Genomic DNA, 16,171 nt, shown 5'->3' on the forward strand with positions numbered 1-16,171 from the left:
ATTGATGGCCGATTAGGCCATCTTTCGATACATATGCAGCTAGAGACAAGAGCTCCAGGGTTCTGGTTAGTACATCATGTTGTTCCAACAATAGGGTTGCAGATCCCTTTAGCTCCTTGGGTACTTTCTCTAGCTTCTCCATTGGGAGCCCTGTGATACATCCAATAGCTGACTGTGAACATCCACTCCTGTGTTTGCTAGGCCCCGGCATCGTCTCACAAGAGACAGCTATATTTGGGTCCTTTCAGCAAAATCTTGCTAGTGTATGCAATGGTGTCAGCGTTTAGAAGCTGATTATGGGACGGATCCCTGGATACAGCAGTCTCTAAATGGTCCATCCTTTCATCACAGCTACGAACTTTGTCTCTGTAACTCCTTCCCTGGGTGTTTTGTTCCCAATTCTAAGAAGGTGCACAGTGTCCACACTTTGGTCTTCATTCTTCTTGAGTTTCATGCGTTTATCAAATTGTATCTTATATCTTGGGTATCCTAAGTTTTGGGCTAATATCCACTTATCAATGAATACATATTGTGTGAGTTCTTTTGTGATTGTGTTACTTCACTCAAGATGATGCCCTCCAGGTCCATCCATTTGGCTAGGAATTTCATAAATTCATTCTTTTTAATAGCTGAGTTGTACTCCATTGTGTAAATGTACCATAATTTCTGTATCCATTCCTCTGTTGAGGGACATCTGGGTTCTTTCCAGCTTCTGGCTATTATAAATAGGGCTGCTATGAACATAGTGGAGCATGTGTCCTTTTTACCGGTTGGGACATCTTCTGGATATATGCCCAGGAGAGGTATTGCTGGATCCTCCGGTAGTACTATGTCCAATTTTCTGAGGAACCGCCAGACTGATTTCCAGAGTGGTTGTACAAGCTTGCAATCCCACCAACAATGGAGGAGTGTTCCTCTTTCTCCACATCCTCGCCAGCATCTGCTGTCACCTGAATTTTTGATCTTAGCCATCCTGACTGGTGTGAGATGGAATCTCAGGGTTGTTTTGATTTGCATTTCCCTGACGATTAAGGATGCTGAGCTTTTTTTCAGGTGCTTCTCAGCCATTCCGTATTCCTCAGGTGAGAATTTTTTGTTGAGCTCTGAGCCCCATTTTTGAATGGGGTTATTTGATTTTCTGGAGTCCACCTTCTTGAGTTCTTTATATATATTGGATATTAGTCCCCTATCTGATATAGGATAGGTAAAGATCCTTTCCCAATCTGTTGGTGGCCTTTTTGTCTTATTGACGGTGTCTTTTGCCTTGCAGAAGCTTTGCAGTTTCATGAGGTCCCATTTGTCAATTCTCCATCTTACAGCACAAGCCATTGCTGTTCTATTCAGGAATTTTCCCCCTGTGCCCATATCTTCGAGACTTTTCCCCACTTTCTCCTCTATAATTTCAGTGTCTCTGGTTTTACGTGGACTTCCTTGATCCACTTAGATTTGACCTTAGTACAAGAAGATAGGATTGGATCAATTTGAATTATTCTACATGATACTCACCAGTTGTGCCAGCACCATTTGATGAAAATGGTGTCTTTTTTCCACTGGATGATTTTAGCTCCCTTTTTGAAGATCAGGTGACCATAGGTGTGTGCGTTCACTTCTGGGTCTTCAATTCTATTCCCTTGGTCTTCTTGTCTGTCGCTATACCAGTACCATGCAGTTTTTATCACAATTGCTCTGTAGTAAAACTTTAGGTCAGGCATGGTGATTCCACCAGAGGTTCTTTTATCCTTGAGAAGAGTTTTTGCTATCCTAGCTTTTTTGTTATTCCAGATGAATTTGGAGATTACTCTTTCTAATTCGTTGAACAATTGAGTTGGAATTTTGATGGGGATTGCATTGAATCTGTAGATTGCTTTTGGCAAGATAGCCATTTTTACAATGTTGATCCTGCCAATCCATGAGCATGGGAGATCTTTCTATATTCTGAGATCTTTAATTTCTTTCTTCAGAGACTTGAAGTTCTTATCATACAGATCTATCACTTCCTTAGTTAGAGTCACGCCAAGATATTGTATATTATTTGTGACTATTGACAAGGGTGTTGTTTCCATAATTTCTTTCTCAGCCTGTTTATTCTTTGTGTAGAGAAAGGCCATTGACTTGTTTGAGTTAATTTATATCCAGCTACTTCACCGAAGCTGTTTATCAAGTTTAGGAGTTCTCTGGTGAAAATTTTAGGGTCGCTTATATATACTTTCATATCATCTGCAAAAAGTGATATTTTGACTTCTTCTTTTCCAATTTGTATCTTCTTGATCTCCTTTTGTTGTCCAATTGCTCTGGCTAGGACTTCAAGTACTATGTTGAAGAGATAGGGAGAAAGTGGACAGCCTTGTTTAGTCCCTGATTTTACTGGGATTGCTTCCAGCTTCTCATCATTTACTTTGATGTTGGCTACTGGTTTTCTGTAGATTGCTTTTATCATGTTTAGGTATGGGCCTTGAATTCCTGATCTTTCCCAGACTTTTATCATGAATGCCTGTTGGATTTTGTCAAATGTTTTCTCCCCATCTAACGAGATGATCATGTGGTTTTGTCTTTGAGTTTGTTTATATACTGGATTACATTGATGGATTTCTGTATATTAAACCATCCCTCCATCCCTGGAATAAAACCTACTTGGTCAGGATGGATGATTGCTTTAATGTGTTCTTGGATTCAGATAGCGAGAATTTTATTGAGTATTTTTGCATCGATATTCATAAGGGAAATTGGTCTGAAGTTCTCTATCTTTGTTGGATCTCTCTGTGGTTTAGGTATCAGAGTAATTGTGTCTTCCTAGAATGAGTTGGGTAGAGTACCTTCTACTTCTATTTTGTGGAATAGTTTGTGCAGAACTGGAATTAGATCTTCTTTGAAGGTCTTATAAATCTGCACTAAACCCATCTGGTCCTGGGCTTTTTTTGGCTAGGACATTATTAATGACTGCTTCTATTTCTTTAGGGGATATGGGACTGTTTAGATTGTTAACTTGATCTTGATTTAACTTTGGTACCTGGTATCTGTCTAGAAATTTGTCCATTTCGTCAAGGTTTTCCAGTTTTGTTGAGTATAGCCTTTTGATCTGATGGTGTTTTGGATTTCTTCAGGATCTGTTGTTATGTCTCCCTTTTCATTTCTGATTTTGTCAATTAGGATGCTGTCCCTGTGCCCTCTAATAAGTCTGGGTAAGGGTTTATGTATCTTGTTGATTTTCTCAAAGAACCAACTCCTCGTTTGGTTAATTCTTTGAATAGTTCTTATTGTTTCCACTTGGTTGATTTCGCCCCTGAGTTTGATTATTTCCTGCTGTCTACTCCTCTTGGGTGAATTTTCTTCCTTTTTTTCTAGAGCATTTAGATGTGTTGTCAAGCTGCTAGTCTGTGCTCTCTGTAGTTTCTTTTTGGAGGCACTCAGAACTATGAGTTTCCCTCTTAGAAATGCTTTCATTGTGTCCCGTACATTTGGGTATGTTGTGGCTTCATTTTCATTAAACTCTAAAAAGTCTTTAATTTCTTTCTTTATTCCTTCCTTGACCAAGTTATCATTGAGAAGAGCATTGTTCAGTTTCCACGTGAATGTTGGCTTTCCATTATTTATATTGTTTTTGAAGGTCAGCCTTAGTCCATGGTGGTCTGATAGGATGCATGGGACAATTTCAATATTTTTGTATCTTTTAAGGCCTGTTTTGTGACCAATTATATGCTCAATTTTGGAGAAGGTCCCGTGAGGTGCTGAGAAGAAGGTATATTCTTTTGTTTTAGAATAAAATGTTCTATAGATATCTGTTAAGTCCATTTTTTTCATAACTTCTGTTAGTTTCACTGTGTCCCTGTTTAGTTTCTGTTTCCACGATCTGTCCATTGATGAAAGTAGTGTGTTGAAGTCTCTCACTATTATTGTGTGAGGTGCAATGTGTGCTTTGAGCTTTACTAAAGTGTCTTTAATGAATGTGGCTGCCCTTGCATTTGGAGCATAGATATTCAGAATTGAGAGTTCCTCATGGAGGATTTTACCTTTGATGAATATGAATTGTCCCTCCTTGTCTTTTTTGATAACTTTGGTTTGGAAGTCGATTTTATTCGATATTAGAATGGCTACTCCAGCTTGTTTCTTCCTACCATTTGCTTGGAAAATTGTTTTTCAGCCTTTCATTCTGAGGTAGTGTCTGTCGTTTTCCCTGAGATGGGTTTCCTACAAGCAGCAGAATGTTGTGTCCTGTTTGTGTAGCCAGTCTGTTAGTCTATTTCTTTTTATTGGGGAATTGAGTCCATTGATACTCAGAGATATTAAGGAAAAGTAATTGTTGCTTCCTTTTATTTTTGTTGTTAGAGTTGGCATTCTGTTCTTGTGGCTGTCGTCTTCTTTTTGGTTTGTTGAGGGATTATTTTCTTGCTTTTTCTAGGGCGTGATTTCTGTCCCTGTATTGTTTTTTTTTTTTTCTGTTATTATCCTTTGAAGGGCTGGATTCGTGGAAAGATAATGTGTGAATTTGGTTTTGTTGTGGAATACTTTGGTTTCTCCATCTATGGTAATTGAGAGGTTGGCCGCGTATACTAGCCTGGGCTGGCATTTTCTGTTCTCTTAGGGTCTGTATAACATCTGTCCAGGATCTTCTGGTTTTCATAGTCTCTGGTGAAAAGTCTGGTGTAATTCTGATAGGCCAGCCTTTATATGTAACTTGACCTTTCTCCCTTACTGCTTTTAATATTCTCTCTTTATTTAGTGCATTTGTTGTTCTGATTATTATGTGTCTTGAGGAATTTCTTTTCTGGTCCAGTCTATTTAGAGTTCTGTAGGCTTCTTGTATGTTCATGGGCATGTCATTCTTTAGGTTTTGGAAGTTTTCTTCTATAATTTTGTTGAAGATATTTGCTGGCCCTTTAAGTTGAAAATCTTCATTCTCATCTACTCCTATTATCTGTAGGTTTGGTCTTCTCATTGTGTTCTGGATTTCCTGGATGTTTTGAGTTAGGATCTTTTTGCATTTTGTATTTTCTTTGATTGTGTGCCGATTTTCTCTATGGAATCTTCTGCACCTGATATTCTCTCTTCCGTCTCTTGTATTCTGTTGCTGATGCTTGCATCTATGGTTCCAGATTTCTTTCCTAGGGTTTCTATCTCCAGCGTTGCCTCACTGTGGGTTTTCTTTATTGTGTCTACTTCCTTTTTTATGTCTTGGGTGGTTTTATTCAATTCCATCACCTGTTTGGTCGTGTTTTCCTGCAATTCTTTAAGGAATTTTTGTGTTTCCTCTTTAAGTTCTTCTACCTGTTTAGCTGTGTTCTCCTGTTTTTTTTTTTTTTTAAGTGAGTTATTAAAGTCCTTCTTGATGTCCTCTACCATCATTATTAGATATGCTTTTAAATCTGGGTCTAGCTTTTTGGGTTTGTCGGGGTGCCCCAGACTAGGTGGGGTGGGAGTGCCGCGTTCTGATGATGGTGAGTCATCTTGATTTCTGTTAGTAGGATTCTTACGTTTGTCTTTCGCCATTGGTAATCTCTGAAGCTAGTTGTTATAGTTGTCTCTGGTTAGAACTTGTTCCTCAGGTGACTCTGTTAGCCTCTATCAGCAGACCTGGGAGACTAGCTCTCTCCTTAGTTTCTGTGGTCAGAGTATTCTCTGCAGACAAGCTCTCTTCTTGCAGGGTAGGTGCCCAGATATCTGGTGTTCGAACTTTCCTCCTGGCAGAAGTTGTGTTCCACTCACCAGAGATCTTAAGATCCCGTGGAGGGTCCTGTGAGGACCTTGGGGGTGTCCGGAGACTCGGCGGGCAAGGCACCCCGGTGCTGGAGTGGACAAGACGGGACTTGTGCCCCTGACCAGGCTGGGTTATCTGCTTCCCTAGTTAATGCAGTATCAGGTCAGGCGTGATTGGATTGGAGCAGACACTGTGTTCCACTCACCAGAGGTCTTAGGATCCCGTGGGGAATCCTGTGTGGGTCCTTTCGCATGTCCGGAGACTTCGGGGGCAAGGCACCCCAGTGCTGGAGTGGACCGGAAGGGCTGATTCCTATTTTCAATAGGACATTTTGTCACTAAGGGAAATACCGTAAAAAAAAAAGCGAAACCCAACAATTAAACAAATAAACAAACAAAAACCCCAAACAAACAAACCAAACCACAAACTGTGAAGTTTGTCAAGACCATTTTCCTTATATGAGATGATCATATTATTTCTTTCCCTGAACATATCCACCCTCTGAGCTGTGTTGATTGAGGGACACATGTGGAATCATCTTTATTTCCTAGTTCTTCTAATCCTGGGGTCAACACCACTGAGAACACAATTCAGGTTCAGATTCCCCCACCAGGCATATCTCAAGGTTGCTGTGAAATAAAGGTAGGGAGAATGTAGCCAGAGGACTTCACCAGAGAGGGGACCCATGCAGAGTGAGGGAGAAAGCTTTTCTTACTCCATCTCACTTTAAGGTTGTATGGAAGGCAGCTACGGATATGTGTCCTGGAGTGGAGGGTGAATGGCTTTCATAGTTTTCATAGATTACAAAAAGGACTATTAGTATTTAATTTAATGAAGTAGAAAGAAATGACTTTGAGATTACAATAATTGTCATGCAGAAAACCAAAAAGTTATCATTTGTGGTATCAGGTGCTGGCCCGTGACCTTCTCATTAGTTCTGTGAACCAGAGGTCTCGTGAACATTTATGACTGTGAACACTCTTCACTGTTATGTATTTTATCCTGAAAGACAAATGAGGAAGTGACTTAAGTTTTCAACTTTGACTGAAATGTGCATGTATATTTGTTTCTTTTAAAAATTAATTATTTTTTACACTCCTTTTCTATTACCTGCCCCCACCATCCACCTTCCAACTGCTCTACATCCTACACCTGCTAACCACTCCTGTCTCCACTTGGATACCTCCAACCCCCTCACCCCCTTAACCTCTAAACTCCCTGGGACATCCAGTCTCTTGAGGGTTGGGTGAATGAAAAGGGACCCAGAAGTCCTCTACTGTATGTGTGTTTGGGGATTCATATCAGCTAGTGTATGCTGTGTTTTTGGTTGTCCAGTGTTTGAGAGATCTCAGGGGTTCAGATTAATTGAAACTGCTGGTCTTCCTATAGGATAACCCTTCTCCTCAGCTTCTTTCCACCTTCCATAATTCAACAACAGGTGCCAGGTGCTTCTGTCCATTGGTTTGTTGCAAATATCTGCATCTGACTCTTTCAGCTGCTTGTTGGGCGTTCAGAGGGCAGTCATGATAGGTCCCTTTTTGTGAGAACTCCATAGTCTCAGTAATAGTGTCAGGTCTTGAGACTTACTGTTGAGCTGGATCCCACTTTGGGCTTGTCACTGGTCCTTCTTTTCCTTAGGTGTCTCTCTCTATCCATCCCTGTAATTCTTTCAGACAGGAACAATTATGGGTCAGAGATGTGACTGGGATGGCAATCCCATCCCTCACTTGATGCCTTGTCTTCCTGCTAGAGGTGGGCTCTATAAGTTCCCTTTCCCTACTGTCATGCATTTCATCTAACCCCCCCCCCTTTATTACAGAGAGTCTCTTACTTCCCTGGTCTCTGGTCCATTCTGGAGGGTCCCCCCCTGCTTCCTATTTCCTGAGGTTGCCTGTTTCCATTCTTTCTGCTGTCCCTTAGGGCTTCAGTTATTTTTCCCTCACCCAATGCCAGATCAGATTCCCCTCTCCCCTCTACTCCCCCTCTCATCCACTTTCCCTCCCAGGTCCCTCTCTCCCTCCCTCCCCACTTGTAATTACTTTATTCTCTCTCCCACGTGGGACTGAGGTGTGCTCACCTGGGCACTTCAGCTTGTTGACATTTTTAGAGTTCTGTGATCAGTATCTTTGGTATTCTGTTCATTTTTCCCCCTAATATCCACTTCTTAATTAGTATATACCATGCATGTCTTTTTGGGTCTGAGTTACCTTACTCAGGATGATATTTTCTAGTTCCATCAATTTGCCCTTAAAACTCAGGATGTCCTTGTTCTTAATAGTTGATTAGTATTCCATTGTGTAAATGAACCACAGTTTCTGTATCCATTATTCTGTCATGGGACATATAGGTTATTTCCAGCTTCTGGCTATCACAAATAAGACCACTATGAACATACTGGAACATGTGCCCCTGTGGCATGGTGGGGTTTCTTTTGGGTATATTCCCAAGAGTGGTATAGCTGGATCTTCAGGTAGATCTATTTCCGTTTTCCTGAGGAACCTCCAGATTGATTTCCAGAGTGGTTGTACCGGTTTGCAATCCCAGCAGCAATGGAGGAGTGTTCCTTTTTCTCCACATCCTCTCCAACATGTGTTGTCACTTGAGGATTTGATCTTAGCCATTCTGATTGGTGTAAGGACATTTTTTTCTGCTGTTCTCTGATGACTAAAGACTTTGTCCATTTTTTAATGTGCTTCTCAGCCATTCGAGATTCCTCAGTTGTGAATTCTCAGTTTATTTCTATACCCCATTTTTTGATTGGGTTTTTTGTTTTTGTTTTTGTGTTTTTTTTTTTTTTTTGGTGATTAACTTCTTGAGTTCTTTACATATTTTGGATATTAGCCCTCTATCTGATGTGGGGTTAGTGAAGATTTTTTCCCTCTAACTATAGGTTGCTGATTAGTCTTACTATGTCCTTTGCCTTACAGAATTTTTCAGTTTTATGAGGTCCCCTTTATCAATTATTGATCTTAGAGCATGAGCCATTGGAGTTCTGTTTATGAAAATTTCCTCTGTTCCAATGAGTTCAAGGCTCTTTCCCACTTTCTCTTCTATTAGATTCAGTGTAACTGGTTTTATGTTGAGGCCCTTGATCCACTTAGACTTGATCTTTGTACAAGATGACAAATATGGGTCTATTTTCATTCTTGTACATACAGACAGCCAGTTAGACCAGCACCATTTTTGGAAGATGCTTCCTATTTTCCATTGCATATTTTTTGTGTCTTTGTCAAAGATCAAGTGACCATAAGTATGTGGTTTTATTTCTGGGTCTTCAATTCTATAGCATTGACCAACGCATGTCTATCTCTGTACCAATACCATGTAGTTTTTTTTTTTTTATCACTATTACTCTGTAGTAAAGTTTGACATCAGGGATGGAGAATTCCCTAAGTTGTTCCTTTATTGTTAAGAATTGTTTTTACATCTGGGCAGTGGTTGCACATTCCTTTAATCCCAGCACTTGGGAGGAAGAGGCAGGCGAATTTCTGAGTTCGAGGCCAGCCTGGTATACAAAGTGAGTTCTAGGACAGCCATGGCTACACAGAGAAACCCTGTCTTGAAAAAACCAAAAAAAAAAAATTATTTTTCCACTTTGGGCTTTTTCCCTTGCCAGATGAATTTGAGAATTGGTCTTTCCATGTTTTTGAAGAATTGTGTTGGTGTTTCAATGGGGATTACATTGAATCTATAGAATGCCTTTGGTAGGATGGCCATTTTTACTATGTTACTTTGGAAAATCTATGAGTATGAGAGATCTCTCCATTTTCTGAGATATTCTTTGATTCTTTCTTTCTTTTTTAGGTCTTCTTTATTTTTATTTTATTTTTTATTAGGTATTTTCTTTATTTACATTTCCAATGCTATCCCAAAAGTCCCCCATACCCTCCCCCCACTCACCTACACACCCACTCCCACTTTTTGGCCCTGGCGTTCCCCTGTACTGGGGCATATAAAGTTTGCAAGTCCAATGGGCCTCTCTTTCCAGTTATGGCCGATTAGGCCATCTTTAGATACATATGCAGCTAGAGTCAAGAGCTCTGGGATACTGGTTAGTTCATCATGTCATTCCACCTATAGGGTTGCAGATCCATTTAGCTCCTTGGGTATTTTCTCTAGCTCCTCCATTGGGGGCCCTGTGATCCATCCAATAGCTGCCACTTATGTGTTTGCTAGGCCCCGGCCTAGTCTCACAAGAGACAGCTATATCAGGGTCCTATTAGCAAAATCTTGCTAGTGTATGCAATGGTGTCAGTGTTTGGAGGCTAATTATGGGATGGATCCCTGGATATGGCAGTCTCTAGATGGTCCATCATTTTGTCTCAGCTCCAAAATTTGTCTCTGTAACTCCTTCCATGGGTGTTTTGTTCCCATTTCTAAGAAGGGGCAAAGTGTCCACACTTTGGTCTTCATTCTTCTTGAGTTTCATGTGTTTTGCAAATTGTAACTTATATCTTGGGTATTCTAAGTTTCTGGGCTAATATCCACTTATCAGTGAGTGCATATCATTTGAGTTCTTTTGTTATTGGGTTACCTCACTCAGGAAGATGCCCTCGAGATCCAACCATTTGCCTAGGAATTTCATAAATTCATTCTTTTTAATAGCTGAGTAGTACTCCATTATGTAAATGTACCACATATTTTGTATCCATTATTCTGTTGAGGGACATCTGGGTTCTTTCCAGCTTCTAGCTATTATCAATAAGGCTGCTATGAAAATAATGGAGCATGTTTCTTTCTTACTAGTTGGAACATCTTCTGGATATATTCCCAGGAGAGGTATTGCGGGATACTCCGGTAGTACCATGTCTAAATTTCTGAGAAACCACCAGACTGATTTCCAGAGTGGTTTTACAAGCTTGCAATCTCACCAACAATGGAGGAGTGTTCCTCTTTCTCCACATCCTCGCCAGCATCTGCCTTCACCTGAATTTTTGATCTTAGGCATTCTGACTGGTGTGAGATGGAATCTCAGGATTGTTTTGATTTGCATTTCCCCGATGATTAACGATGTTGAACATATTTTCAGGTGCTTCTCAGCCATTCGGTATTCCTCAGGTGAGAATTCTTTGTCTAGTTCAGAGCCCCAGTTTTGAATGGGGTTATTTGATTTTCTGGAGTCCACCTTCTTGAGTTCTTTATATATATTGGATATTGTCCTCTGTCTGATTTAGGATAGGTAAAGATACTTTCCCAATCTGTTGGTGGCCTTTTTGTCTTATTGACTGTATCTTTTGCCTTACAGAAGCTTTGCAGTTTCATGAGGTCCCATTTGTCAATTGTCAATCTTACAGCACAAGCCATTGCTGTTCTATTCAGGAATTTTCCCCCTGTGCCAATATCTTCCAGGCTTTCCCCCACTTTCTCTTCTATAAGTTTCAGTGTCTCTGGTCTTATGTGGAGCTTCTTGATCCACTTAGATTTGACCTTAGTACAAGGAGATAGGAATGGATCAATTCACATTCTTCTACATGATAACCACCTATTGTGCCAGCACCATTTGTTGAAAATGTTGTCTTTTTTCCACTGGATGGTTTTAGCTCTCTTCTCGAAGATCAGGTGACCATAGGTGTGTGGGTTCCTTTCTGGGCCTTCAATTCTATTCCATTTGTCTACTTTTCTGTCGTTATACCAGTACCATGCAGTTTTTATCACAATTGCTCTGTAGTAAAGCTTTAGATCAGGCATGGTGATTCCACCAGAGGTTCTTTTATCCTTGAGAAGAGTTTTTGCTATCCTAGGATTTTTGTTATTCCAGATGAATTTGGAGATTACTCTTTCTAATTCGTTGAAGAATTGAGTTGGAATTTTGATGGGGATTGCATTGAATCTGTAGATTGCTTTTGGCAAGATAGCCATTTTTACAATGTTGATCCTGCTAATCCATGAGCATGGGAGATCTTTCCATCTTCTGAGATATTCTTTAATTTCTTTCTTCAGAGACTTGAAGTTCTTATCATACAGATCTATCACTTCCTTAGTTAGAGTCACACCAAGGTATTTTATATTATTTGTGACTATTGAGAAGGGTGTTGTTTCCCTAATTTCTTTCTCAGCCTGTTTATTCTTTGTGTAGAGAAAGGCTATTTACTTGTTTGAGTTAATTTTATATCCAGCTACTTCACAGAAGCTGTTTATCAGGTTTAGGAGTTCTCTGGTGGAATTTTTAGGGTCACTTATATATACTATCATATCATCTGCAAAAAGTGATATTTTGACTTCTTCTTTTCCAATTTGTTTCCCCTTGATCTCCTTTTGTTGTAGAATTGCTCTGGCTAGGACTTCAAGTACAATGTTGAATAGGTAGGGAGAAAGTGAGCAACCTTGTCTAGTCCCTGATTTTACTGGGATTGCTTCCAGCTTCTCACCATTTACTTTGATGTTGGCTACTGGTTTGCTGTAGATTGCTTTTATCATGTTTAGGTATGGGTCTTGAATTCCTGATCTTTCCAATACTTTTATCATGAATGGGTGTTGGATTTTATCAAATGTTTTCTCTGCTTCTAAGGAGATGCTCATGTGGTTTTTGTCTGTGAGTTTGTTTATATAATGCATTACGTTGATGGATTTCTGTATATTAAACCATCTCTGCATCCCTGGAATAAAGCCTACTTGGTCAGGATGGATGATTGCTTTAATGTGTTCTTGGATTCGGATAGTGAGAATTTTATTGAGTATTTTTGCATCGATATTCATAAGGGAAATTGGTCTGAAGTTCTCTATCTTTGTTGGATCTTTCTGTGGTTTAGGTATCAGAGTAATTGTGGCTTCATAGAATGAGTTGGGTAGAGTACCTTCTGTTTCTATTTTGTGGAATAGTTTGTGAAAGATTGGAATTATATCTTCTTCGAAGTTCTGATAGAACTCTGCACTAAACCCATCTGGTCCTGGGCTTTTTTTGGTCGGGAGACCATTAATGACTGCTTCTATTTCTTTAGGGGATATAGGACTGTTTTTATCGTTAACTTGATCCTGGTTTAACTTTGGTACCTGGTATCTGTCTAGAAATATGTCCATTTCGTCCAGGTTTTCAAGTTTTGTTTATTATAGCCTTTTGTAGAAGGATCTGATGGTATTTTGGATTTCTTTGAGATTTGTTGTTATGTCTCCCTTTTCATTTCTGATTTTGTCAATTAGGATGCTGTCCCTGTGCCCTCTAATAAGTCTGGGTAAGGGTTTATGCATCTTGTTGATTTTCTCAAAGAACCAGCTCCTCGTTTGGTTGATTCTTTGAATAGTTCTTTCTTGAGAGGCTTGAATTTTTGTCATACAGGTCTTTCACTTGTTAGAGTTACCCCCAAGATATTATTTTTATAAGTTTTAATTTTATTCAAGGGAAAACAAAAAGTTACACAATTTGACATAAAATTCCTCCCACATGACGCATATCCTTTATTTAATGCTAAACTCCCAGTTTAGAGATTAATTCATGAATTCTAAGAAATTCACAATGATGATTTGATTTGTAACTGTATAATATGACAGGCGGTATAAATATAAAAGCCCTGGGTCCAGTCATGAGTCTTGAATGCTGTATTTTCATGTGAAGGACTTTCAACGCAGGAGTCAGACTTTAGTTCAGTTTGTAAATTTTGCACAAATTTTGTTATGATAACCTGCTGCCCACAGAGGAAGTTATCCATAAACAAAAAAACCTTATAGTTTATTATTATTATTTTGTTTTGTTTTTTCCAGAGCTGAGGCCCGAACCCAGGACCTTGCACTTGCTAGGCAAGCACTCTACCACTGAGCTAAAACCCCAACACCTAGTTTATTATTTTAATGAAAGCTATTGTAACTCTTCTTTGGGTCTAAATTTTTAACCAGCTGGTACTTAATGTGAACCATAACCAGGAAATGTACACAATGCTAAATTAACATAAAACATAAGTTGTAGCAGAAGAAAAAAAAAAAGGATACCAAGAGAGGTAAAATTTGGTACAGTCAGCTTCATTGGTTTGGGGGGTTGTTTATTATTTGTGGCTACTATGAAGGGAGTTGTTTCCCTATTTTCTTTCTCAGCCTGATTATACTTTGTATAAAGGAAAGCTACTGATTTATTTGACTTAATTTTATATCCAGACACTTTTCTGAAGTTGTTTAACTGCTGGAGAAGTTCTTTGGTAGAATTTTTGGGGTCACTTATGTATACTATCATATCATCTGCAAATAGTGATACTGTTATTTCTTCTTTACTAAATTGTAGCATCTAGATCTCTTTTTATTGTCTTATTGTTCTAGCTAACACTTTGAGTATTCTATTACATAGATATGGGACGAGTGGATATCCTTGACTTGTCCCCGATTTCAGTGGCTTGCTTCAAGAATGTCTCCATTTAGTTTGATATTAGCTGTTGGTTTGCAGCAAATTGCTTTTATTATGTTTAAATTTGGTTCTTGAATTCCTAATCTTTCTACTAATTTTTACATTAAGGGGTGTTGTATTTTGTCAAGTGATTCTTCTGCATCTAAGGAGATAATCATGTGATCTTTTTCTTTGTGTTTGTTTATATAGTGGATTACATTAATGGATTTTCATATACTAAACTAACCTTGCATCCCTTGTATAAAGCCTACTTGATCATGGTGAATAATGGTTTTAATGTGTTCTTGAATTTGGTTTGCAAGAATTTGATGGAGTATTTTTCCACCAATATTCATAAGCAAGATTGGTCTGAAGTTCCCTTTTTTGGTTGGGTCCTTATGTGGTTTAGGTGTGAGAGTAGTTGTGGCTTCATAGAACAATTTAGGTAATGTTCCTTCTGTTTCTATTTTATGGAAAAGGTTGAGGAAAATTGAAATCAACATCTTCTTTGAAGGTCTGCTAGAATTCTGCACTAAATCCATCTGGCCCTTGGCTTTTTTGGTTAGGAGGTTTTTAAAGAGTTCTACTTCTTTAAGGGATATGTGCCTGTTTAGAAAGTTTACCTGTCTTTGATTTAACTTTGCTATATGGTATCTATCTAGAAATCATCCATTTTATCTAGATTTTCCAGTTTTGTTGAGTATAGACTTTTATAGTAGGATCTGATTTTTAAAATTTCCTCCATTTCAGTTGTTATGTCCCCCTTTTCTTTTCTGATTTTACTAATTTGGATACTGCCTCTTGTCCCTTTAATTAGTTTGGCTAGGGGTTTATCTATCTTGTTTATTCTCTCAAAGAACCAGCTTTTGGTTTTGCTGATTCTTCATATTGTTTCCTTTGTTTCTATTTGTTTGATTTCTGCCCTTTGTTTGACTATTTCCTGCCTCCTAGTCCTCCTGGGTGAGTTTGCTTCTTTTTGTTCTATAGCTCTCAGGTGTGCTGTTAAGTTGTTAATGTAAGATCTCTCCTGTTACCAGGGAACTTCGTGCTATGAACTTTCTATTTAGCACTTCTTTCATTGTGTCCCATAAGTTCGGGTTCGATGTTTCAACATTTTTATTAACTTCCAGGAAATCTTTAATTCCTTTCTTTATTTCTTCCTTGACCAAGTTGTCATTGAGTAGAGAACTGTTCCATGTGTATGTATTTCTGTAGTATTTGCTGTAATTGAAAACCTGCCTTAAGCCATGGTGATCTGATAGGATGCATGGGATTATTTGAAACTTCTTGTATTTGTTGAGGGTTGTTTTATGACCGATTATCTGGTTGATTTTGGAGAAGGTACCATGAGGTGCTGAGAAGAAGGTGTATTTTCTTTTAGGGTGAAATGTTCTGTAGATATCTGTTAAATCCATTTGTTTCATAACCTCTCTTAGTTTAATTGTTTCTCTGTTTAGTTTCTGTTTCAATGACCTGCCCATTGGTGAGAGTGGAGTGTTGAAATCTCCCATTATTGTTGTGTGGAGTTGAGTGTGTGTTTTAAGTTTTAGTAAAGTTTTTTTATGAATTTGGGTGCTCTTGCATGTTGGGCATATATGTTCAGAATTAAGACTTTCTCTTGGTGGATTATTTCCTTGATGAATATTAAGTGTTCTTCTTCATCACACTTGATAACTTTTGGTTGAAAGTCTATGTTATTGGCTATTAGGAATGAAACTCCTGCTTGTTTCCTGGGTCCATTTGTTTGGAAGACCTTTTTCCATCCTTTTACTCTGAGATAGTGCCTGTCTTTGTTATTGAGGTGTATTTCTTTTTGCAACAAAATGCTGGATCTTTTTTGAGTATCCATTCTGTTAGCTTGTGTCTTTTTTTATAGGTGAGTTGAGTCTATTAATATTGAGAGAATTAAACAAATATTTCTGTTTTTTTGATATGTTTGTTTTTGTAGGTAGCTCTCTGCTTTTGACTTTGTTGTGAGATGCTTAATGTCTTGACCTTTTTTTGGTGTAGGTATCTTCCTTATGTTGGGGTTTTCCTTCCAGGACCCTCTGGGTTGGTAGATAGTTTGAATTTGGGTTTGTCCTGGAATATTTTGATTTCTCCATTTATGTTGATTGAGAGTTTTTCTGTGTATAGTAGCCTGGGTCGACATTTGTGCTCTTTTAGTGTCTGCA

This window comes from Mus caroli, unplaced genomic scaffold (genome assembly GCF_978045245.1).
Source record: "Mus caroli unplaced genomic scaffold, Mus_caroli_1 scaffold_20, whole genome shotgun sequence".
Lineage (NCBI taxonomy): Eukaryota > Metazoa > Chordata > Mammalia > Rodentia > Muridae > Mus > Mus caroli.